Raw genomic sequence first — 25,209 nt, forward strand, 5'->3', positions numbered from 1 at the left:
AAAACAAAAAAACTGAGCCTCAGAAGTGTCACTTCTGCCACATTTTACTGGTCAAAGCAGGTCACAAGCCCAGCCCAGACCAAGAGGATGGGGAAGTAACAGTCCACCTATTGATGGGAAGAGCAGGAAAGCCACATTGCAAAGGAGTGTGCATTTCTGTATAGCAGGAATTGATAGTTATGTTTTGCAATCAATCTCAGCAAGAGTGGTCTAGTTGGGCCAGGTAAGGCTGGCTTAGACCCAGATGTAATGTGACAGCATAAATCGACTGTACATAGTTACCCAAAAGCACTCCATTTTATACCTATTTTACTGCTTCTGGGATAAAGCTTGGGGAGATGAAATGATTTCTCATTGTTTTCCAGTTATTAAGGCCAGGCATTTAAACCCAAAGAGTTTGACCATAGATTATGTATTTTCCATCTAAGAATTCTACCACTGCCCAGTATATTACATTGACAGGAGAGAAAAACAAATCTTTGCAAAATAACATACTTGCCATTAGAGAAGTACAAAAATATTTTGGTAACTGCTGAGTATGTATTGTCATTGTATTTTAAATATCTATTATTGTAGTTATCAAACTGCAATGCAGTTATCTATTTATGTGATTCTCTAGCCCACTTGAATGAAAGCTCCTACTGGGCAAGGACAGAATCTTAATCCCCAGGGCCTTAAACCAGCGGCTGTCTGGTTCATAGAAAACTTCTTATAACTATTATTAAACTAGTTAATGAATTTAAATGTTAAAAAGCTAATTAAGGGTACTGTCTGCCTTGAGTAATGGAAAATTGCATATTTAAAACATTTTATTCCTCATGATAAAATTGCCTCAAGGAATTTTTTTTTGGAAGAAAAAGCTAACATAGATAAAATAAATCAGTAATGTCTTACTTCGGAAAAATCAATAATGATCATAAAAGAGCCATTTATTGCACTATGATCTAAAAAGGAAAATATTTTTTCCCTGAAACAGTTTTTTTCAATGTTCATTTTCTTAATACCAGTTCAAAATCAGATCTTACTTATGACCTATTTGAAGAATCATAAACAATGGCTATAAAGACTTAAGCTATTCTACAAAAACAAGACTCTGCAAGCAAATCAAAACCCTAGGGACATGAAACCCGTTATTTTAATACCCAAAAATAGCTGGCAAACTGAATTAAGAAATCTAAAAAGAAAGCATATTCATTGGCTTGGATAACAAGATGATTGATTGTTATGTCTCTTCTAGGAGAAGTCATAAAATAAAGTCAAATGAATTTGTTCTGTTTCTAGCTTGGGTATGATACCAGTGCAGGTGAACCTGCATGCTGCGTAGACACCTTATGGAGTCTGAATTTTTTAAGGGTCAGATATCTTCACCCATTCATAATTACAAGCTGTATCCTAACTTCAAAATGTATCTACCTAAATGGATAATATCCTTTACCAGGAGATAAAATCTTTGACTGATCAAGACAATGCCACAACTAACCTTCAAAAAAAGGCAGATGAAAGCATCCATTCCACTGATACCACACGCCATGTTGGTAAGCACAGAGAAGTGTTAAAATTTTAGGTTGTGGATACTCCATATTTTTCTCATATATCAAGTACCCAGCTAAAGGAAAATGTGTGCAATTATTCCATTTTGCCCCACTGGGATTGACTGAGAGGGTAACCTGTCTCCTTATCTACCCTTACATTCTCCCCTGAGAGGGCCAAGAGTGGTTCCCTAATAAGGGTGAGGCTCATACCATAGGGAATTTGCTATCACAAACAAAACAGATGTTCAATTTTTTTCACCCAGGTTTCTCCCAAGTTACCAGGAAATAAAAATGACCAGTTCACATGGAAGAGGCTCAAACTTGCTGCAGAGATGTCAATCTCAATGTCTCTATGTCAATCTCCAGAGATATTAATTCTGAGTTCTTTTTTGTAGCTTTAATGCTATAGGTGATCCAGTCAAAAATTTATAAAAGGTTGTACAAAATTTCATTCCTTATTCTGATTTGTGTTAGAAAATGAATTTAAATGTTCAAAATGCATTCCACAGAAAAAGCACTCTGTTTCCTAAACTATTAAAGCTCACAAAAATATCCTGAAAAGATAACTAACAGCTTCAAACTCCACTAACATGCTAATAAAAAAGTACAACTTCTGTATAGCTTGGTTAAGAAAAGGCAATTCACAAGAATGATGTAAGACCATCTGAATTAATATTTGCAACATTAACAAATCAGATTCTTCTTTTGAAATATAAAGGTCTTTAAGGAGGGTGTCCTACATCATCAGTCCCTTGAGGAACTGTGGATAAAGACAAAATAATTATATCCCTAGAGATGAAATACGACTAGGTGTCCCAGAGAGAGCCCTTGTTTTGATGTTAGAGTGAAGAATGGTTGTTACTGGTATTTCAAAGGAAAACCTCCCCAGAAGCAGCCTGCAATAAGAACTGACATACATATTAAAAAGACAATTAAATATTAATGAAGCCAAACCTACTTACAAATCAAATGCTGAGGAAAGGAGACATCTTTCTTCCAAAGAAAGTTGGTTTCACTCATCACATTCTTTTACTTTAAAGCAACAAATCTGTTTGTTATTGCATACTAAGCATCACATTTTGAATAACATGAACTTGACCTTTGCAAAGTAAGCTGGTTACTAAATAATGTATAACTGTGATATTTCTGCAGTTCCAAGAAAACCTGGAGAATATCTTGGATGTGAATTTAAATGTAAAATGACAAATGCTTTCCTCTGATAAGATTTGGTTGGGTTCACTTTGGGTCCCAGGCATGGTTGAAAGTCTAGATATTGACTATATAACCCTAGATAATGGGAAGTTACATGTTTATAGCTAACTGTATTATCTTCCAAGATAATTTTGATATTAAAAGAATTTTACTATATAAAACTTCCCCAACTTACTTATCATAAAATTCAATGTTAATTTACAGAAAATCTAGACTTAGTTAAGAAAAAAAAATATAGGTAATGATTTAAATGCCTTAAGAATGTGACCAACTGCAAATAAAGTAGAAGTGTTTCCTACACAAAAATGTAAATATAATTCTGGACCAAAAAAGAAAATCACATGATTGGTTTAGAAGTCATTGAATTTTGCCTCCAGAAAGTGGCTTAGAAGACATATATATTTCTATTACCCCAAACTTCATTGGTTCTACCTTCCTTTTTTCTGTTTTCTTAACTGATAGCTTTATTGAGATATAGTTCATACAACATTGAATTTACGTATTTAAAAAGTCTACAATTCAATAGTTTTTAGTACATTCACAAATTGTATAGCCATCATCACAAATTTACAATATTTTCATAATTCCTGCAAAATCCTGTGCTCAGCAACAGTTACTCCCTTTTCCTTCCACTACCCAACCACCCCCACCTACCTCTCAATGTCCCAGAAAACAACTAATCTTTCTATCACAATAGATTTGCATATTCTGAACATTTCATACAAATAGAATCACACAATATGTGATTATTTTTGGACAGGACTCTTAGTATGTTTTCAAGGTTCATCTTTGTTGTCATATGTATGCATCAGTACTTTATTCCCTATGATTGCTGAATAGTATTGTTTTACAGACATATCACATTGTGTGCATGCATTCACCAGCTGATGGACATTTGGGTTGTTTCCTATCTTATTTTAAAAAATTCTTTCTTCCCTTGGTTCTCCTTGTTACCATTTTAGATTCTTCATGGACAAATTCTTCTTTCAGCCCTTTAAATTCTGGCTTGTGGATTTGTTGTAAGCTCTCTGCATGCCTCAATTTTCTTTCTCCTTAAGACTGCATTCATTCGACATGTTTCAAGGAAGCCTATGTGCTGACCACCTTCAAGTTTCAACCTTCTTCCTACACTTCAGACCCTGTATGAGTTCCTGCCACTTACCAAATTCCCTTCCATATATTCTCTTGTTTTTAATAAATCAGAACAATATCTAACTAGCCAGACATGCCCAGAAAATATTATTGACTGTACCTTCTCTCTTCCTCACTTTTTACATTCACTGGGTACCCAAGTCATGTATATTTTACCTATGGTATTTCTTGAATCCATCCCTATTCTATGCCATCAATTACTTGTTAGCTCATTATCTATACCTATTATATACCTTTAATCTCTTAACTCACTTTTTAAATTCTAGTTCAATGATTTTTAGATTTTACAATAAATCGCCATCATTGAAAAAATAAAATACAAGCTCCTTAACATAGTACAAAAAGCTCAGATGATCTTGTGTCTTTATTTCCCTTTTCTTTTTTTTGTTTTGTTATGAGACAGAGTCTCACTTTGTTGCCCAGGATGGAGTGCAGTGGCGTGATCTCGGCTCACTGCAACTTCTGCCTCTTGGATTCCAGCGATTCTCCTGCCTCAGCCTCCTAAGTAGCTGGGATTACAGGCGCACACCATCACACCCAGCTAATTTTTGTATTTCAGTAGAGATGGGACTTCACTACATTGGCCAGACTGGTCTCGAACTCCTGATCTCAAGTGATCAACCCACCTCGGCCTCCCAAAGTGCTGTGATTACAGGTACCAGCCACCGTTCCCGACCATCCTGTCTTCTACACTCTTCCACAGGTGGTCTCTACTCTTGCTAAATCAGACTTTTTATAAGATGTCAATAGTGCCACGATTGCCCTTCCTTTATGTCAACAGATAGTTGATTACTTCTGCCTGGAATATCCCTATAGCTTCTGTTGCTTAAGTTCATATTGCCATTGAGGTTGAGACTAGTCAGTTGCTTACCAAACCCTTTCCCATCCTTTCTGGACCCAGAACTAGCCCACATTTCCTAGCCTCTCTTGCAGTTAGTTGTAGTTATATGAATGAACTCCAGCCATTGGACCACAGGCGAAAGAAAGGTATCCTCTCAGGCCTAGATCATAAAAGCATCTTGTACAATGTTTCTTCTAATTTTTCTCTTTTCCTGTTTAGCAGCTGGATGTTGATGTCCAAAGACATCTTGAAAGTCACACACTGAAGATTAACCTGCATCCCTGAATGACTGTATGGACCATAGTTGTTGCTGCCACTCTCCTCCATTGAGTCTTACATGAGTGCAATCTAAATTTCTAGTCATGTTAAGCCTCTGAATTTAGGGATAATATAATGTAGCAGTCAGTACTACTCTTCAACAGCAAGGTGATGAGAAAGATCTTAATTTCTAGCTCCACATCCCTTATTTTTATGCATGACACTAATTACTAAACTGTATTATAACTGTGTTTTACAAGCTTATCTCTTTCTGTAGCTATGAAGTCTGGAACTGGGTCTTTGATCTCTATAACTCAGCATCAGCTATAATATCAGCACTTGATAAGTGTTTTTTTGAATGAAATTTCCTCTCACACATCTTTCTAGATATCTGCTCTGCAGGAAGGTTAACATTAATTTTTTAACAAAAGGTGGCAGGGGGTTGGGTTCTGTGTTTGTCTGAATTTGGGAAATGTTGACTTAAACAAAAAACATTTATTCTTAAAATTTCCATATGATAATGAGCATCATCAAGATGCTGTAGGGTTTCTTTGTTTGTTTTTGAGATGGAGTTTTGCTCCTGTTGCCCAGGCTGGAGTGCAATGGCGTGATCTTGGCTCACGGTAAACTCTGCCTCCGGGTTCAAGTGATTCTCCTGCCTCCTGAGTAGCTGGGATTACAAGCGTGTGCCAGTATACCTGGCTAATTTTGTATTTTTAGTAGAGATGAGGTTTCTCCGTGTTGGTCAGGCTGGTCTTGAATTCCCTATCTCTGGTGATCCGCCTGCCTTGGCCTCCCAAAGTGCTGGGATTACAGGCACGAGCCACCGCATCTGACCCGGGTTTTTTTTTTTTTTTTTTTTTTTAAACACAAAAATGATTTGATCACTGGTTTTTTGTTTTTTTCTTATAGAGCATCCTGGGAAGCAGGTGATCCACGGAGCCTGTTTTGGAAAAAGCTGATCTTGACTAATGCAAACATTGCAAAATCTTGTATAGAAAGTCAGAAACGTTTTATTTCAGCCCTGGATACATAAATCACAGAGTCAACTTAAGTATTCAGGGGTTGATGATTTTCTGGAATACTCATGCTAGAGGCACTCCTCCTTGGGGCTGCCTGGCTTTGGGATATTTCCCTGCCATTAATACACTTTCAGAACAAGAATTGGGGACATAAGAAAAAACTAAATCATGCTTAGTGTATTTCCTTTGTCATCTTAGTCTGGCTAAGAATGAGCTGAAAGATGGTAGCTTTTGGCTCAGCTAAAGAAAAACTGTTTGGTAGTCAGTAGGATATACAGGATACTTATTTCACTGTCCCTTTACCTCTGCTCCTTAACTATAAGACCAAAAAAACATGTGAAGAGCTTGAAACAGTGCTTGGCATAGGTAAGTGTTCAATAAATGTTGTTGTTGATTTTAATTATTACCAGAATTAGAGGGGTGACTAGTTGTGATGACCTTAAGTAAATCATTTTACCATTCTGGGCTTGAGTTCCTTTTGTCTTTCAAAAGCATAAAGCTGGGATTAAATTGCCTCTGATTCCTTGTCCTGTTCTGACGTGCTGGGCATCACTTGTGTTTAACTTCAATCTTATATCTGGCATTCTGGCCTTCGGAAAAATGCATTCCTGTGTGTTCCCATTTTGAAGATGCAGAGTAGGTAACCAAAGTCTAGATTATCACCTCTGGTGGAGACAAACAGAGGCAGGTATAATCCCCAAAAGAAGATAATTCAATGTTATTTCCATTTGACCTTGGAATTTCAAATGACTCTGGGGCTTTAAATTCTCTTTTTTAATTTGCTCAATACCATAGTTTTAATTGCCTGGACATATGCCAATTAATGGCAGGGTTAAGACAGGCCTGAAGCAGACCAAACTCAGAACTTGTCTAACAGACAATATTGCTCTAGATTCATAAAAGCAGAGAAAATTTATTCAAAGCAAAGCGTCCTAGATATCTAAGGTGAACACATGCTGTTTATTTTGTATACTTTGCTGCTTTATCTCCTCACACATGAAATACTTGTTTGCTATTAACAGTGCTGGTGAATCCACCACCCCCAATATTAGGACATCTTTCTTAAATAAGTCCTTGTAGATTTATAACTCTATTTCTTTTTTAAAAAATGTTTTGAGTATACTACTATAGTTTTATTTTTATCATTTATAAACCATCTCTTAGACCTTGAAAAATCAGTGAGTGCTGTGGCTTTACAGTTTTCAGGATGTTGGACGCTTTCAAATGAACTTAGGTCACTCCTCAGATAGATTATTCACCGTCAGAGTAGCTTGGAAAGAAATGTAAATTTCTGTGGCTGGGAGGAAATAGAGATTTGCCAAAGCCCAGTGACTTTGCATCAAATCGTCGTGCTATTTTAAAAGCCAATAAAAGACAAACAGAAATAGGATTTCACGTACAAGGTATAGCTGAGAAAATGAAGCTGTTCAATCAATCCCTGACCAGGTTTCCAGTTCGATGTATCTGAACAGGAGCAATGTTTTAAGAAATTTACATGTTATTGGGTTTAAAATGTCTCTCAAAAATACTGTGTACATTTAGGATGAGTTCAAACATCACCATATCAAAAGAAAACAACCAAACAAGTATTTGTTCATATCAAATATACCAGATATTATGACAAATTGTAAAGGATAAAAAATGCAAAGATGTGGCTCTGGGCTCAGGCTGACTGGTATTTACAAAGCCAAGTCAAATAAGTGAAAAGGGAAATAATAAAATTAAGGACCAACTTGAACATTAATGTAAAAGTCACTAGAATTCACTGATCATTATGGGATATAAGACAACAAAAACCTCACTGCAGACTAGGGTAATACCTACGAGATAGTACAAATTTGCCCTCTGTTCCTTTTTCTTTTTTTTTTTGAGACGGAGTCTCGTCTGTCGCTCAGGCTGGAGTGCAGTGATGTGATCTCGGCTCACTGCAACCTCCACCTCCTGGGTTCAAGTGATTCTCCTGCCTCAGCCTCCTGAGTAGCTGGGAATACAGACATGCACTATTACACGTGGCTAATTTTTGTATTTTTAGTAGAGACGGGGTTTTTACCATGTCAGCCAGGCTGGTCTCCAACTCTGACCTCAAGTGATCTGCTTGCCTTGGCCTCCCAGATTGCTGGGATTACAGGTCTGAGCCACCACCCGCCTGCTCCTATTTTTAAGAAGGTTCTTACTGAATTTTATGCTTCAACAAAGAGTATCAATTTTGTCTCTAATGACACAAAGTATGTGATTTTTTTAACAGAAACATTCCTTCTGATCTCACTGTATTTTAAAACCAAATACAATTCATGAGACCTGAAATATTAGCTTAGCTCTGTGTATGTGTATGTGTCTGTTTGTGTGTGTGGGTGTGTTATTTGCATGTCCACATAAAAAAATTCAAGTAGGTATTTATTCTCTTGGATTCATGACTTGCAGCTTATCCCCTTCTGGACCTAGAACCTTGAACATGCTCTATTGGAGATGGCGTGAGCTTCATTATAAAATAGGCTTGAAACTAAGAACCGGTAACCAAGCCTGAGCAAGTTACTCCACCTCTGTAAGTCTCGCTTCCTTAAGATAAAATGTGAATACTACTACTCACTTCCGAGATTATGAGCTAATATTAAACAAAATAGACATTCTGCTGCAAATGTCCAAAAGGAATAAAGGATGGCACAAATGTTCATGGTTTGGGGATTTAAGGAAATGGGAAGGATGATTCTTCACAAATATGAAGTGAGATCCAAAGGTAACAACACAACATAGATGGAACAGACTTTAAATTTATTTGTGTGAATTTCAGTAAATCATATTACTTCTGTGAGCTTTACTTTTCCGTCTTTGACAAATGAGAGTATCAATGGTACCTGCCTTCATAGTCATGTGACAGTAATGCAGGACTTTTCCTTAGTTCAGCTAATGATGGGGTCGTTGTCTGTCCCACGGCCATGAAAATGTAGGCTCATAGATGGTTTGAAGAGTGAGTAAGACAAGGTTTTATTGGATGAAAGGAAGAAAAAAGGAAAACAGGGACTCTTGCTAGTCCAGAGTCCCTAATAGAGCACTTTCCACCCGGCCGAATCCCAGGTTCCACAAAGCAAGAGGAGAGGCCAGGCTCCTCCCCGCTGCAAATGGTACAAACTTCCTGAGGGTCCACCCCAGGGCGCAGGCTGACTGGAGTTTTGCCAGGTACTACCTCTGACCTGGCTGTCTCATAACCATAGCATTAAATGAAATAACACATATAGATCACTTAGCACGGTATCTAGTATGTCATTAATAAAACACAGCTATTTACTATTATAATTCTTTGTATGAGCAAGTCATTCTCATGGCTTCAGTTATGCCTGATACATTCTATTCAAGCGTCAGAACAAGCCGGAATAATTTGTCAGTGTTATCTGTCAATGATATGGAATGTACAGTGTGCCTGATGATTTTGAGGGTTTTATTTCATATGTCCCCACTGAAATTAATAAAGTCACTGGTCAAAGAAGTTAAGAAATCTCCTTTCTAAATATATATATTTTTTCTCTAGAACCATTTGCATTAGAAAACAGTAACTGCAAGATGCCATTTTGAATATCTATCTCTGCCCAAACCACAGAGCCATAAACATACACATCTGATGCATGACTCACCCATCTGAGAAGCTGCACTTATGCGCCCCATGCTAGCTAAATACGTAGGTTTACAGAATGCATATTTAGAAAAAACTAATTTACTTCCTGTGCTCCCAGTAGTCCCATCTTGTTTTCATGCAGCTGATCCAACTTTCAATTCACAAAAGCAAAACCTCCTTAGAACTAAAATAAATACTAATCTTAAATTCAATGTACCCTGACAGCAAATAAGTTTGCTGTGCTTACTTCAGCATGAATAAAAAGCCCGCAAGGAGACTCCTACATAAGAGTATATTTACAAGTTCCATTACCCACTGGAGAGATTGATGTAATAAACCTATAATAAAAAGCCTCATGTTATAGATTTCTCTAATGTTTCTTATCAAACAGTCTGTATTATCTTGGCTTGTGTATTCAATTTAAAATAGGTTTCCAATAAGTGCCTCGAAGCTAGAGGTCATTTTTATTTAGTTTTCTGACATGTAGGAATGTTTACTAAGACACTTTCTACCCTTAGAATTGGAAAAATATGCTTGTCTGGTCAAGTACTTCATGACCTTAACCTATATATTTATTTTGAGTTTTTAACAGTTTTCCAAGCTGTAACAGTTGGCTGTCCCATTATATAATTTATTTTTATTGCCAAGTAGGAGTGGGTGAACTGTTCCAGATCACATCAAATCACCATTGTAACCTTAAACTATTTTTCATTATGTATCGGCTTTTCAGAGAGCTTACTCATTTGAATTTGAAAATATCTGACCAGGACTCCCAATGAGCTATTCTCCTGAACTCTGAGGCCAACCACATAGATGAAACTGGCAGTCCTTCCAGCAAAGGAAAAGGAGACAGCTGATAAGGTATGAATAGAATATTTGAACAGATATTGACACTGGGGTCTATAGACCACCTCCAAGTTCCAGTTGCTGCTGACCCACACACACCTGAAGAAAGATTTTTGTCCATAAGCTAGTACTGCATACACATTCAGAACATTAATTAGCTTGGACCTCCCTTTTGAGACTTGAGACTTGACCTCTCAATAATTTATTGTCACATAATTGTCACAGTGTATCCATTCATTAATTAATTCACCAAATGTTAAGTTAGTCTGCATTATGCTCCAGGGACTGTACTAGAGCTTGGGATTCAAACGGAGAACAGACATAGTTGCTTCTTCATGGAATTTACAATGTACTGGGAGAAAACAGACATCAATCAGTCATAAAAACAAAATCTTTGATTAGGATTGGTGAAACATGTTCTAAAGAGAACCAGATAGGGATCCGATGACGCTTCTGGGCAATTTAATCTCCGATTATAAACATAACTGCTTTTTGCACGGGCAGAAGTAGTTATAATCCTTAGATTACATTTTACCTTCTTATCCATTTTAATTTACTCTGAATTTATTGGACTTTGAGTACATTTTTCTCTCTTGGAAATATTATATGTAGCTTCATTTACTATCATGCAGTGAAATGAGATTACATTTGTCCTTCCTTCCTGATAACTTTGACATAATTATTCTCTTTTAATTGCTTTAAAAATTCCCTAGGATGCATGGTCCTTACTCTTCAACATTCTTGCCAAATATGGTTACAATTCTAATGTCTCCAGAAAAAGAAAACATCCTTATCTTTTCCATTCCAGAAAGTCCATTTTATTTTTGAGATATCTCTAATTATCAGAAAGCAAATCCTAAACCCAAGGTAGAAAGTGTCTTTAGTTTTCACCATTTTTTCAGGTTATATTGCAAACCAGTCAGCTTCCTCCTCCATATGATGGGCATTCAAATATTTGCAAGTTAAAAATCCAGTGGGATTATCCTGAAAGCAAGTCAAAAGAATCTTGGTAATACTGCAGTGATTTGCATGTTTGTTTCATTAGTATCTTCTGGTAAAGAGGCACTAGGCTACTACTAGATGTCAAAATATTCATGTTCCGTCATTTCAAATAGCTCTGGCAGTGTGCAATGCTTTAATTTATTATGACTCCCTTTTCTGTATTATAGGGAAGTCAGGTATATCACTATAATGTTGTACTTTTAGATGACTCAATGACTCAATGACTTATTCTGGGAACAGCTATTATTTTGCATGGCCAGTCCCTGCCCACTGCCCTGCATGCTAGAATACAGGCAGAGCAGGAAACAGAAACAGAGAAGAGGCCACTAGATGAATGCGAGATAATGCTGCAGTACATTAAACCAAAATCAAGACCCTTAATTCAAGTTTTATGAGAATGCAGAGAAACTTTCACTATCAATCTCATTCTGACAAAGGTGAAGGGCATACAGAACCAGGGAGACAGCTTGTCATTAAAAATGTTAAAAATAGAAAGCCTGGCGTACATACTGAGTGATGCAATAGTGCACACAAATTCTTTAACAGACAAGACTTCTCTTTGCAGTTACAGTTATTAATCTCCCAAGCCTAACATTCCTGAACTCTCTTCAGAGTTAATGATTCAAAAGGCAACATAAGCTCCTCATTAAGATTCTGTATCACACTGGAGGGAGGAGGAATAAAATAAACATATTTTCTAAATTCCTTGAAATATCAGGAGTTGTATCACTTATAGGGTGTGACTCTTCAGAGAATAAGTGACTTTATGTGGTTGCACCTTAGAGAGACAAAAAATTTCCTCAGAAACAATTATTTGGGGAATAAATTTTTAAAAAATCCATCTGACATTCAGAGTGAGATGCTACCTGGATTCATAAAGTTTTAAACGTTCTGAAGTGTTTGGCTGCATGTAAGATGTCAAGGAGTCAAATTCCTTCCTTGTGTTATCTGGGGCATACTAGCCAGCACCACACAGAAGATAAGAAGCAGCAGCAAAGAAGCTGCTATGACCCAGACCTTCCAGGGAGGCCTGCAGATTCCTATTTGTTCTTACAATGTGAAATCCAGGACTCCTAACTATATTTGCTAGGGTAAGAAAGGACTGGGGGGAAAAAACAGGCCCAAAGGGAAGCAGCATATAATATTAATCCACACTCTTCCCAAACCTTCCTTTTCTTTTCTAAACAAAGATACATTCTTCAAATACATACTGTGAGCAGGGCTGAATGCTTGTGGACTGACCTGAGTAGGCTTTGAGAAAGAATAACACCATTTTTACTCATTCCCAGAATTAATACCCTTGGGCTGGCCTTATTACGTGTTGTAGAAAAGAGAGATACATGGTATATAAAAACATGAGAAAAATGGACGGTATCATAGGATTATAAAGCATATAATTAAACTCAAATGTTTGGGCTTTTTCAATATCCATGATTACAAACAGTATAATTTTGAAAGTAGCACCATAATTAAAATGATAATATTTCCCTTTAGGCCCTTGCAATCTGTATAGTTTTCAGAGGCTTCTAATTTTGAGGGGATTTTCTTAGACAGTATTCTCAACAAACAACAAAGAGGCTGTCTATGGAAAGAAACAACTTGGCCATTGCCAAGGTGGTCAAAAAAACTGTTTTTTTTTTTCAATGGTATTTCCAGATCCCACTTGAATTCCTATAGCTCAGCTTTTGAGTAGAAGGAGTAGCTAAAGCTCATCCCTTGAAGGGAAACACAGCAATTGCTTTCAAAAAGGAAAGCATGGAATTGGGTAAATTAGCAACTGTAAGCTCCATCATCATTTAAGTTTTGTCTACCAAGCGCAACAAAACAAAGAATTAACAACGACAAAACAACCAAAAACTTCCACTTTCCTGTAACTGTTTACAGTCCCAAACTTACTGTTTTCTAGTTGCTAGTTGGCCCTATGGAACCACTTATAACTCAAAACCACAAATCACATAAATCAAAAACACATCCTGGGTTTGGTAGAGAGGAACTGGTCACTTGATCCTAACAGAAGAGAAAGCTGCAAAACAATTAGAAATTCATCCATTTAGTGTCCATTCTGGGCAAGATTTTTGAATGGTCACTGAAGAAAAATAAAGGAAATATAAAGACAAGAAGACTATCTTCTTGTTATCCAAACCCTCGCACAAAGAGAACCAATACAAAAAGAGATGGGGAGACTAACAGAGGTTGAAGGCAGAGGTTTTAGAGAGAAAATAGGAGAAAGAAGAATATTTCTGGCTAAAATTACTAGATCTACATGAGTGAAAGGACTAAGCTTTAGTTGACTTAGTGTCAGGAATTTGAAACTATATTATTTGGTAAATCAATTACTACCCTTGTGATCTTAGATACTTTATTTATTTCTCTTTTCTGAGTGTCACTTTCTTCCTTTGACAATTCTCTTAAGGTATTTCTCTATGAACCGAAACTCTAAATATTTGGATAAGAGCTCAATCTACAGCTCTGGTTAATCTACCAGTTGCTTAACTGGTAGACACCATCAAATGAACAATTACTGAAGAAACTAGTAGTTTAAAAGAGAATTTAAAATATATTTATTGAGTTTTAAAGCAGTATGTTGACATGTAATATAACTTAATAATTAATAAAAATAAAAAAGTCCTTGCTAGTGTGGAGATTTACAATTTTTAAAAAAGCTTTCACATGTATTAACACATATGTTTTAAAACTCCCCTTTAAAAACTATAGAGAACAGATTTATAAGCCACATAAAAAAATTAGCTTCATTAATTTATAGTCACAATTCATTTTTGACCAAAAAACAGTATTACCCAGCATGAACACCAACATTCACTGTGAAATGGCTCTGAACAAGTTTCTAAATATGGAAAGCTTAGCTGTTGCCAAAAATGAAATCTAACTTCAAAGGACAAGGATTTACCAACACTTAAAATATTCAGAGGAATAAAACACAAGCCTTAAAGAAAATTCCAAAGGAAAAGATTCATAAGTATTTTAAACAACAGCTTAAATGTGGTTGATAAGTGACCACACGTCTATGATGGATACCTTCACACATAAGATCCACTCTGCACTATAAAAAAATCACATACCATACTAAGGCATACTAAGGCATGGATTCCTCTGAGACCTGTACTACTACTTCCTTGCTTCTCTCATCTCAATGGACAAGTCCCTGTGCTCTGGGCCCCGATGAGTTTTCTTTGTTAATTCCTGTGTGCCTAGAAACATTGGCACCTTCTCTAGGAAGTCTTTTCTCTCTTCTCTCCGTCACATTTCATCTACTTCACAGACCCAGTGGGCTTTGGATTCAGTTTCAATGCCATGCCCCACAGCAGCTGCACAGCAGTCCCCTTTCATTATCTGCCGAACACTTACTGTATTTTGGGAGAGAGGCATCTGTTTAGATTAGCAGATCCATAAGCATAGTAGTTGTAATAATAGGACTATTAGACCACTTTCCACTGGTACTAAATAAATAACTAGTACTACTGAGGCACTTTCTAAGTTTGTTTTGTAAGTGAATGTGTAACTGGGATGTGGTTTTTATCTCCCTTCTGTTCACAAATTTCTTGGTGTGTTTTTGTGTTTGTTTGTTTCAGAGATAGGGTCTTGCTCTGTTGCCCAGGCTGGAGTGCAGTGGTGCAATCACAGTTCACTACAACCTTGACTTGTGAGCTCAAGCAATCCTCCTGCCTCTGCCTACCAAGTTGCTAGAACTACATGCATGAACCATCATACTTGGCTATTAAAAAAAAAAAAAAAAAAATTGGCCAGGCACGGTGGATCACACCTGTAATCCCAGCACTTTGGAAGCCCGAGGCAGGTGGATCACCTGAAGTCAGGAGTTCGAGATCAGCCTGGCCAACATGGTGGAACCCCAACTCTACCAAAAAACAACAACAACAACAACAACAACAAGAAACAAAAGTTAGCCAGGAGTGGTGGCAGGCGCCTATAATCCCACTCAGGAGGCCGAGGCAGGGAAAATTGCTTGAAGCACAGAGGCGTAGGTTGCAGTGAGCCAAGATAGCACCACTGCACTCCAGCCTGGGCAACAGAGCGAGACTCCGTCTCAAGAAAAAAAAAAAAAAAATAGAGAGATGGAGGTCTCCCTAGGCTGGTCTCAAACTCCTGGGCTCAAGCAATATTCCTGCATCAGCCTCCCAAAGTGCTGGGAGTACAGGTATGAGCCACCATGCCTGGCCCTTGGTGGTTTTGATAATGCTACTTAATCAAAGGAAGAGCTAGACTTTCTTGCAGTGTAACACCCAGATTATATGCTAAGAGGAAGCCATTCTTAGAAAAGTGAAAAGGGTGATTGTCTTGTAGGTTCCATGAGAATCTCATAGAACCGAATGACTGACTACCTACTTGGTGGCCTTGGTGAAGTGACACTATTTTAGGGAGAAGGAGAGAATAAAGGCATTAAAGAGACCCATGGATTGAAAACACAAAGGGATCATTGGGAGCACAAAGGAAGCACGAGGGTCCTAAGGGAATATTTCTTTCTATCCTGCTTGTCCCTTCACTGCAAGAGAGGAGGTCCAAAGAGATGAGCTCAAAGGAGGTGGTTAAAGGATGGAGCTCTTAAATAGACTGCAGTGGCCACTCTTGAACCTTTATCCTGGTAGGTACTCCATGTCTTAGAAGACATCAGAAAGGAAAAGATCTTAACAGTCTTTTTGACTTATAAACTTGTTCACTCAATGTCTGCTAGTAAAAGATGTTAGATTCCTTACTTTCCATAGTAAAGAGTCTATAACCTTTATAACAGGATTATAAATGAATTAATTGTTCTTTAAGAAACCTCTAGTCTATGAAATTTCATACATTTACAGTCTTATCTATACAGATATAGCTTAAGTTCAGTTCCAGATCACTGCAATAAAACAAATACTGCAATAAAAGGAGTCATACAAATTTTTTGGTTTGCTATTACATACAAGAGTCATGCTTCCACTATACTATAGTCTAGTAAGTGTACAATTATAGCATTATGTCTAAAAAACACAATGCACATAACTTCATTAAAAAAAAATTTATTGTTAAAAATGCTAATGATTATCTGAGCCTTCAGCAAGTTGTTATCTTTTTGCAGGGGGAGAGTCTTCCCTCAATTGAGATGGCTGCTGACTGATCAGGGTGGACATTGCTGAAGGTTGGGGTGGCTGTGGCCATTTCTTAAAATAAGACAACATTGAAGTTTGCTGCATTGATTGACTCTTCCATTCATGAAAGATTTCCTCTGTACCAGGTAATGCTGTTTTACAGTATTTTATCCACAGTAGGACTTCTTTCCAAATTGAAGCCAATCCTCTCAAACTCTACCACTGCTTCATCAACTAAGTTTACACAATATTCTAAATCTTTTGTTGTCATTTCAACAATTTGCACAACATCTTTATCATGAATAGATTCCATCTCCAGAAACCATGTTCTTTGCTTATCTATAAGAAGCAACTTCTCATCCATTCAAGTTTAATCATGATTGCAGCAATTCAATCACTTCTCTCTCTGGCCTCCACTTCTAACTCTTGTTCTCTTGCTGTTTCCACCACATCTGCAGTTGCTTCCTCCATTGAAAGTTTTAAGCCCCTCCAAGTTATCTGTGAGGGTTGGAATAAACTTCCAAAATCCTGGAAGGGTTGATATTTTGACCCCTTTTCATGAATTATATATTTCCTTCCTTCCTTCTCCCTTCCCTTCTCTTCCCTTCGCATATATATATTTGTATTTTTAGTAGACAGGGTTTCACCATGTTGTTCAGGCTGCTCTCACATTCATTTGAGATGAGCCACCTGCATCAGCCTCTCAAAGTGCTACAATTATAGGTATGAGCCACCATTCCCAGTCACAGATTTTCTTAATGGCATCTGGGATGGTGAATCCTTTCTAGAAGATTTTCAATTTACTTTTCCCAGATCCATCAGATAAGTTACTATGTATGACAGCTATAACCTTATTAAATTTATTTCTTAAATAAGACTTGAAAGTAAAAATGACTCGTGATCTACTGGCTGCAGATTGGCTGTTGTATTAGCTGGCATGGTAACAATATACATCTCCTAATATATCTCCATCAGAGCTCTTAGGTGACTAGGTGCATTGTCAAACAGAAGTAATATTTTGAAAGGAATCTTTTTTTCTGAGCAGTAGGTCTCAACAGTGGGCAGAAAATATTCAGCAAACCATGCTGTAAACAGATGTACTGTTGTCCAGGCTTTGTTGTTCCATAAAAGAACACAAGCAGAGTAGATTTGGCATAAGGGTCCTAGGACTTTCAGGATGGTTAATGAACATTGTCTTCAACTTAAAGTCACCAGCTGTTTTAACCCCTAACAAGAAAGTAAGCCTGTCCTTTGAAGTTTGGAAGCCAGACATTGACTTGCCCTCTCTAGCTATCAAAGTCCTAGATGGCATCTTCTTCCAATATAAGGCTGTTTATCTACATTTAAAATCTGTTATTTAGGGTAGCCACCTTTATTAATTATCTTAGCTAGATCTGAAAAACTTGCTGCAGTTTCTGTATCAGCACTTGTTGCTACACCTTGCACTTTTATGTTAAGGAGGTGGCATCTCTTTTCTTAAATCTCATGAAGCAACCTCTGCTAGCTTCCGACTTCTCTTCTGCAGCTTCCATGCCTCTTTCAACCTTCACAGAATTGAAAAGAATTAGGGCCTTACTTTGGATTAGGCTTTAGCTTAAGAGAATGTTGCGGCTACTATGATCTTCTATCCAGACTACTCAAACTTTGCCATATCAGCAATAAGACTGTATTACTTTCTTATTCATGTGTTGCCTGAAGTAGCACTTTTAATTTCCTTCAAGAATTTTCCTTGCATTCATAACTTAGTTAACTGTTTTGCGCAAGAGGCGTAGCTTTCAGCCTATCTTGGCTTTCACTATGCCTTCCTCATTAAGGTCAATTCCTTCTAGTTTTTTATTCAAAGTGAAAGATATATGCTTCCTCCTCTCACTTGAACACTTAGGGGCCACGGTAGGGTTATTAACTGACCTAATTTCAATATTGTTGTTTCTTAGGGAAAAGGGAAGCCCAGGAGAAGGGACAGACATGGGGGAAAGGCCAGTCGCTGGAGCAGTCAGAGCACAACATTGATCGATTAAGTTCTTCATCTTATATGAGTGCAGTTCATGGTATCCCAAAACAGTTGCAATAGTAACATCAATGATCACAGATCACTATAACAGATATAATAGTAATAATAAACTTTGAACTATTGTGATAATTACAAAAATGTGACACTGAGATACAAAGTAAGTACATGCTGTTGGAAAAATGGTGCCAGTAGACTTGCTCAATGCAGGGTTGCCACAAACCTTCAGTTTGTAAAAAACTCAGAATCTGTGAAGTGCAATAAAGCAAAGCACAATAAAGGAAGGCATGCCAGTAATAGGATGTTCATTTCCCAGATTGAAATGATGAAGAAGCTGGTAAAGTTTTTCAAATATCTGTAGGCTATTTGAAAATTACACAAAGGATACAGGCATTCCAAATAAAGTAAGTATCATTAAGATAATGTTTAGATGGTGGTTCTGCAGGCAAAGTGGCATTTTGACAGGAAAGAAATCTTCAGAGCATTTGTTTTGCAGTTGTTATATACACTCAATGATGACTGGGAAGGATTTGTATTTTAAAATGGGTATGCAGCAGAACATAGCAATTTGCATAAGTGTCAACTGCAAATTACGGTTATCTTCAAATCCAGAAAGAAACTTATATCTAATTGTAAACATATTGCTTTAACAACAAAGTAAATGTCTTTCCTAAAGTGGCCACTAAAGCCATTTAATATTAATAACTGTAAACTAACAATGATCATAAAATAGAAAATGGAATTAAGATTGCCTTTTCAGTAAGCAGAGACAGCTGGTATCTCTATAGTAATTTAGAATTTACAAAATTCTTTTCCCTATCTTGTCTTAGTCTGCAACTGTTTGTGAGGAAATATGTCCCCTTTTACAGATAAGTAAAAGGAGGTCTCACGGAGGTAAAATAACTTGCCTGAGTTTAGGTAATTTGTACGTGTATATTTGTACAACAAACAACAAATATGAGGGGTAAACCTAGGTCTCTGAAATACAGACCTAATAGAAATGTTGTGACATTTCTATTACACGAATCTGATGCACAGGCTATAAAAATCTGAGGGGAGAAAATAAAAGTAAAGCTTTGAAAGCATGGCTGTAGCTGCAGAAAATGGGCTGAGACCTTGAGATAAGGCATGGGTTACCTATGCTATTTATTTATTTATTTTATTTATGAGACGAGATTCGATCTTGTTGCCCAGGCTGGAGTGCAATGGTGCAATCTTGGCTCACTGCAACCTCTGCCTCTCAGGTTCAAGCGATTCTCTTGCCTCAGCCTCCCTAGTAGCTGGGATTACAGGCACCCACAACCATGCGTCGCTAATTTTCATATTTTTAGTAGAGACGGGACTTCACCATGTTGGCCAGGCTGGTCTTGAATTCCTGACCTCAGGTGATCCGCTCACCTTGGCTTCCCAAAGTGCTGGGATTACAGGTGTGAGCCACCGTGCCTGGCCTTGCTTTTTAAATACCTTAAGTAAATAGGTATGCTTACATTTAATATCAGTTCTGAAAGCAGAGCTTGAGGGTCTCTACCAAGTATAAGGGAAATTCAACCTTGGCATTATGAGCTAAATTACGCTTCCCCAAATTTCATGCTGAAGCCGTAACCCCTGGTACCTTAGAATGTGAGTGTATTTGGACACAAGGCCTTTAAAGAGGTGATTAAGTTAAATGACACCTTAGGGTGGTCTCTAATCCAATCTGACTGGTGTCCTTATAAGAAGAGGAAATTTGGACACACTCAGAGGAAAGGCCATGTGAAGATACAGGGAGAAGGTGATCGTCTGAAAACCAGGGAGAGAGGCCTCAGGAACAATCTAAACTTCTGACACCTTGATCTTGGACTTCTAGCTTTTAGAACTGTGAAAAAATTAATTCCTGTTGTTTAAGCTACATGGTAAGTGGTACTTTGTTATGGTGGTCCTAAAACACTCTTATACTTACTAATAGATAACAATAAAGAAACTCTGATATGGGTACCTATTCTTTCAACATGGTAACAATGATAGCCATGGTTAACATTCGTTGAGTGCTTACTATGCACTAGGGAATAGTCTAAGGGTATGTACTAAACCCTTAAATTCTGACCGCAATTCTACGAGGTAAAAATACTCTTTATTATTCCTGAATTACATATGAAGAAACTAAGACACAGCGAGACTAAATAATTTGCACAAAATGTTTAGCCAATATTTGAATCTAAAGTCTGGCAATGAAAATGGCCACTAAGGAACATTTACTGAACTTAATAAAAATATTATGAAGTCCTAGAAATTGAACATTCATTTTGATTGATAGTGTTTATATATGTTTATTACAGACCAGGTACCATTACTGACTGAACATCTTCTATTGTTGGATCCACACTAGTAGACACTTTCATATGCTATGCCGTGTGAAATCATAGTCATTCTAGAAAGGCACATATTATTCTCTTTTGTTTTTATGGATGAGGACACTGACTCTCAGATGGACAGTATCAGTTTCCCAACATCAGAAGTGGCAAAAGAAACAAAACAAATATTTAGCTCTGGTGTATCTGAATCCCAAAAAATAACATATTTTTCTACAGTATATATATTCCTATTGTGTTAAACAACAATAGTTGAAGTGATACAGTTGAAAAATAAATATAAATTATTCTGGAAGAGGTTTCATTTCTGTGCATATATGTCACAGTGTTTAAACATACTCCAAAGCATGAAAGGTCAGACAGTGAAAACGGAAACAGAGTTTTCCTTGTTTTGAATAATATTGTGTATTGAGGCAAGGACTAGTTTTCTACCATGCATTAACCTCTTCATCATGAACAAAGAGTGAACCTCAACTGTGTGATTTTTGGCTAAGGGCACTTTTAAGTCAAGTCTTTCACATATTCCCAATAGATTTTGTAAAGAATGCTGGGGACCAATTTTTAAATGGAACATCTTGAACAAATTACAGCAAAGGAAATTTTGAGGCCTTGATAATTTAAGTGTTATTTTTACTACTAATGTGAATTCAACCCTAGCAAATTAAAACAGGAAGAATTAATTGGATATGCAAATGAGATTATTCAGTATATAAATCTAATTACATACCAATTTGCTTTAACAGCATGAAAAAAGAATAAATTGTTCTATGTAAATTGATTGTCTTAAATAACCACCTGTAGCCCCGCAAAAATTGTCTTGGAAAAGCTATATCGTAAGTGCAGACGTCTAAGTTAATAACATCATGTTCTTCACAAATCTTGTCACAAGAACCTCTTTACAATGAAATTTGCTTATACTCCTGATGTACAATAAGGTATTATCAGGTTTCTAGAACATAAGGAAATATGTCACTAACTGGCTTTTTTCCTCCCCAGAGCACAATAGATTGATAAGACATGTTGATTTCTGAAACACTTAATGCTTTCACACAGACTAGACTTGAAGTCTGAGCCATTTTCATGTCTGAAAAATAAGAGAAAGAGATGGGTAAAGTGTGCCAGTCTTCGTTAATTTGGCTGTAGCACTCAAATCGATTTAATCAAATGCTTTCAGTACAATCAAGCAACGCTCCTCCACCATCCATCTTTAATTTTTTTTTCTTTGCCACTTAGTTTAGGCAAATGAGTTTTGAATATTTAACTGGGAAAGGAGGCATTAATTCATGAAGTCTGTGTCTTGGGAACAAGCAGAATAATTCTAGATGTTTACAAAATACAAGATAAGCGGTTAGTTGCTTTCCTTGACATCAGTTAGAGTCACTGCGTTTATCTCTAGATGCAACCCTAACATACACTTCAAACAGATATATTAATCTAGTATACCCAGGGTTAGCCACACAAAGCTTGGGTTCATTTTCAATGATTCTTGGTCAGAGAGCCTAAATGTCCTAGTTTCTGTGACTCTCCTACAGACAGACTATATAGGGCATGGTGAGTTAAATCCCTGGATTCACTTAGGAAATCCAGTTCTACTATAGTCTTGTGCTCTCAGGTTTAGACAGAGGTATTTTGCAGAAAAAAGGATGGATAAAGTATGCATCTGAATTGAGTGATGGATAGACAGGCAGAGAGATAGAGGGTAAAGCAAGGCAAGACAGATATCATCTCCCTTTTCCGTCAGCATTCATTCTTGGCTCTGAGACTCAAGAGAGTTTCTGAAAGGAGATCATGGTGAAATATGGTGAAAGTGTTAGAAACCTAGATGCATGGAGCTTGTGATAATGAAGGCTATGGGCAATTTATCCAAAAGAAATGTTTCTTCTACTTTATTATGAGAGCAAGTGTCACTAGACACATTCTCAGTCTCTAAAATAAAACTCAGCAATGGAAGCTGGTACTATTATTGAGAACATCTATGACCAAGTTGCTTTCCCTTTGGAAGACCCTTAAGACCTGCCTGTAGGGGCTTCCTTATCTACCCTTCCCTACCTAGCAAGGAAGAACACAGACTGGGGAGCAGGATATAGGGACAGATGCCCTGGCTCTATGTTTGTGCTTTTAGGCAATAGTAAATGGAATCATAAGGAGGAATGAGAGTTACTTACAGTGTCTTGGCATGAACCTGAGAACCTGAAATCAACACCAGTCAGACTGTGGCCTTAATCTGAGTAAAATGGAAGACATAGTGGGGTGATCAGATACCAGGAGAAAATGGGTTTAAATCTGATGAGAACAAATAAATTTGAATGAAAGGGAAGAAGCATCTTCCAGAGAAGCTATGAAGTATAGCTGTGGCAGCTTTATATAGGGTGCCTGTGACCTCACATATAGGGAGTCAGGGAGCCTTTGAAAGAGAAACTAAAGCAATAGGGTGGTCTCAGTCTACTCTTTGTAATGTAGCTCCTAACATATAAACCAGAATGGTGACTTATCACGTCACCACTTTTATTTCCTTTACAGCTCCTATCACTATCTGAAAATATGCCACTGATGTTGGCTTGTTTATGTGTCTTTTCCAGTTGAAAGGTAATCAGGGATTCCTTACCTGTATTTTTACTGCTATGTCCTCAGCATCTCACACAGTTTTGTTATTGGAGAAGATCTATACATGTGCAGTAATGCAGAAGATGCACATGCACACAAGTCACTAGACTAGTGAACATCGTTCAATAAGAGCTTTCTGGTCAGGTGCTGTGGCTCAGGCCGGTAATCCAGCACTTTGGGAGACTGAGGCGGGTGGATCATTGAGGCCAGGAGTTTGAGACCAGCCTGGCCAACATGATGAAACCCTGCCTCTACTAAAAATACAAAAATTAGCCAAGTGTGGTGGTGGGCACCTGTAGTCGCAGCCACTCTGGAGGCTGAAGCATGAAAACTGCTTGAACACGGGAGGCAGAGTTTGCAGTGAGCTGAGATAGCACCACTGCACTCTAGCCTGGGAGACAGAGAGAGACTCCATCTCGAACAAACAAATAAACAAACAAACAAAAAGCTTTCTAAGAGCAAATCACCATGAGGTCACTCGAGAAGAGATTAATACATAATTAATAATAAAAGGGGCTCCATAGAGATGATAGAGTTTAGCGCCCATTGTTTAAGCCCTTCCTTTGTGGCAGGGGTTGTGCATAATGTTTTAAAAAGATTATTTCAACACAGCCTTACATCTGCCCTAGGAGGTATATTTTATTACCATTACCACTGTCCTGAAAAGGACATTGGGGTTTAGAATGGTTAGGTCACTTGCATCAAATCACACAGCCTATCTGTTGGTAGATTTTGAATTGAGACCCAAACAATCAGAACAAAATATGCCCCCTGGGTTTTGAGGGGCAAAGTTTCAACAAAAGGAGATGAGTGAGGAAGGAATAGCAGGAACAGACAGAAGGACAGAAAAATGTAAGTATCTTTCTTTTAAGTGCAGAAATAGATATATGTGTGATCACTGAGAAGGAGGAGAGACATTAAGGAGGGGATTTATCAAACACAGGGAAGCTTCACATATTAGATTTGGCTATAATACCAATATACACAAGAATGTATATGTATACCTGTTTCTGTATACACATACATGTATATGTGTACACACATATACAAAAATATGGTCAGGCTAGCAGGGGCAATGGCACTAAAGACATGTGATCGTGATATACTTTATATAATTTACGTTGTTTAATAGAGGAAGGAGAGTTTAATGGTTATTATCGGGTGTCAACTTGATTGGACTGAATGATGCAAATAATTGTTCCTGGGTATGTCTGGGAGGGTATTGCCAAAGGAGATTAACATTTGAGTCAGTGGACTGGGAAAGGCAGACCCACCCTCAATCTGGGTGGGCACCACCGTCTAATCAGCTGCAGTGCAGCCAGAATAAAAGCAGGCAGTGTAGAAAGACGAAACTAGCTTAATCTCCCGCCCTACATTGTTCTTCCGTGCTGGATGCTTCCTGCCTTCAAACATTGTACTCCAGGTTCTACGCTTGGACCTTCAACCACAGACTGAAGGCTGCACTGTCGGCTTCCCTGCAGGTTTTGGGATTTGGAGTGGCTTCCTTGCTCTGCATCCTGCAGACAGCCTATTGTGTCTGCATCCTGCAGACAGCCTGCAGACAGCCTATTGTGGGACCTCATCTTGTGATCATGTGAGTTAGTGCTCCTTAATAAACTCTCGCTTATACATGCATCTATCCTATTAGTTCTGTCCCTCTCGAGAACCCTGACTAATA

At 37.6% G+C, this 25,209-nt stretch overlaps 1 protein-coding gene across 2 annotated transcripts in view; it reads right to left on the reverse strand.

The window, feature by feature from the left end:
- Window positions 1-25,209, reverse strand: part of CNTN4 (contactin 4) — a 976,954-nt gene that overhangs the window by 399,063 nt on the left and 552,682 nt on the right. The gene's annotated exons all lie outside the window — the stretch shown is intronic.

Source organism: Piliocolobus tephrosceles, chromosome 2 (genome assembly GCF_002776525.5).
Source record: "Piliocolobus tephrosceles isolate RC106 chromosome 2, ASM277652v3, whole genome shotgun sequence".
Lineage (NCBI taxonomy): Eukaryota > Metazoa > Chordata > Mammalia > Primates > Cercopithecidae > Piliocolobus > Piliocolobus tephrosceles.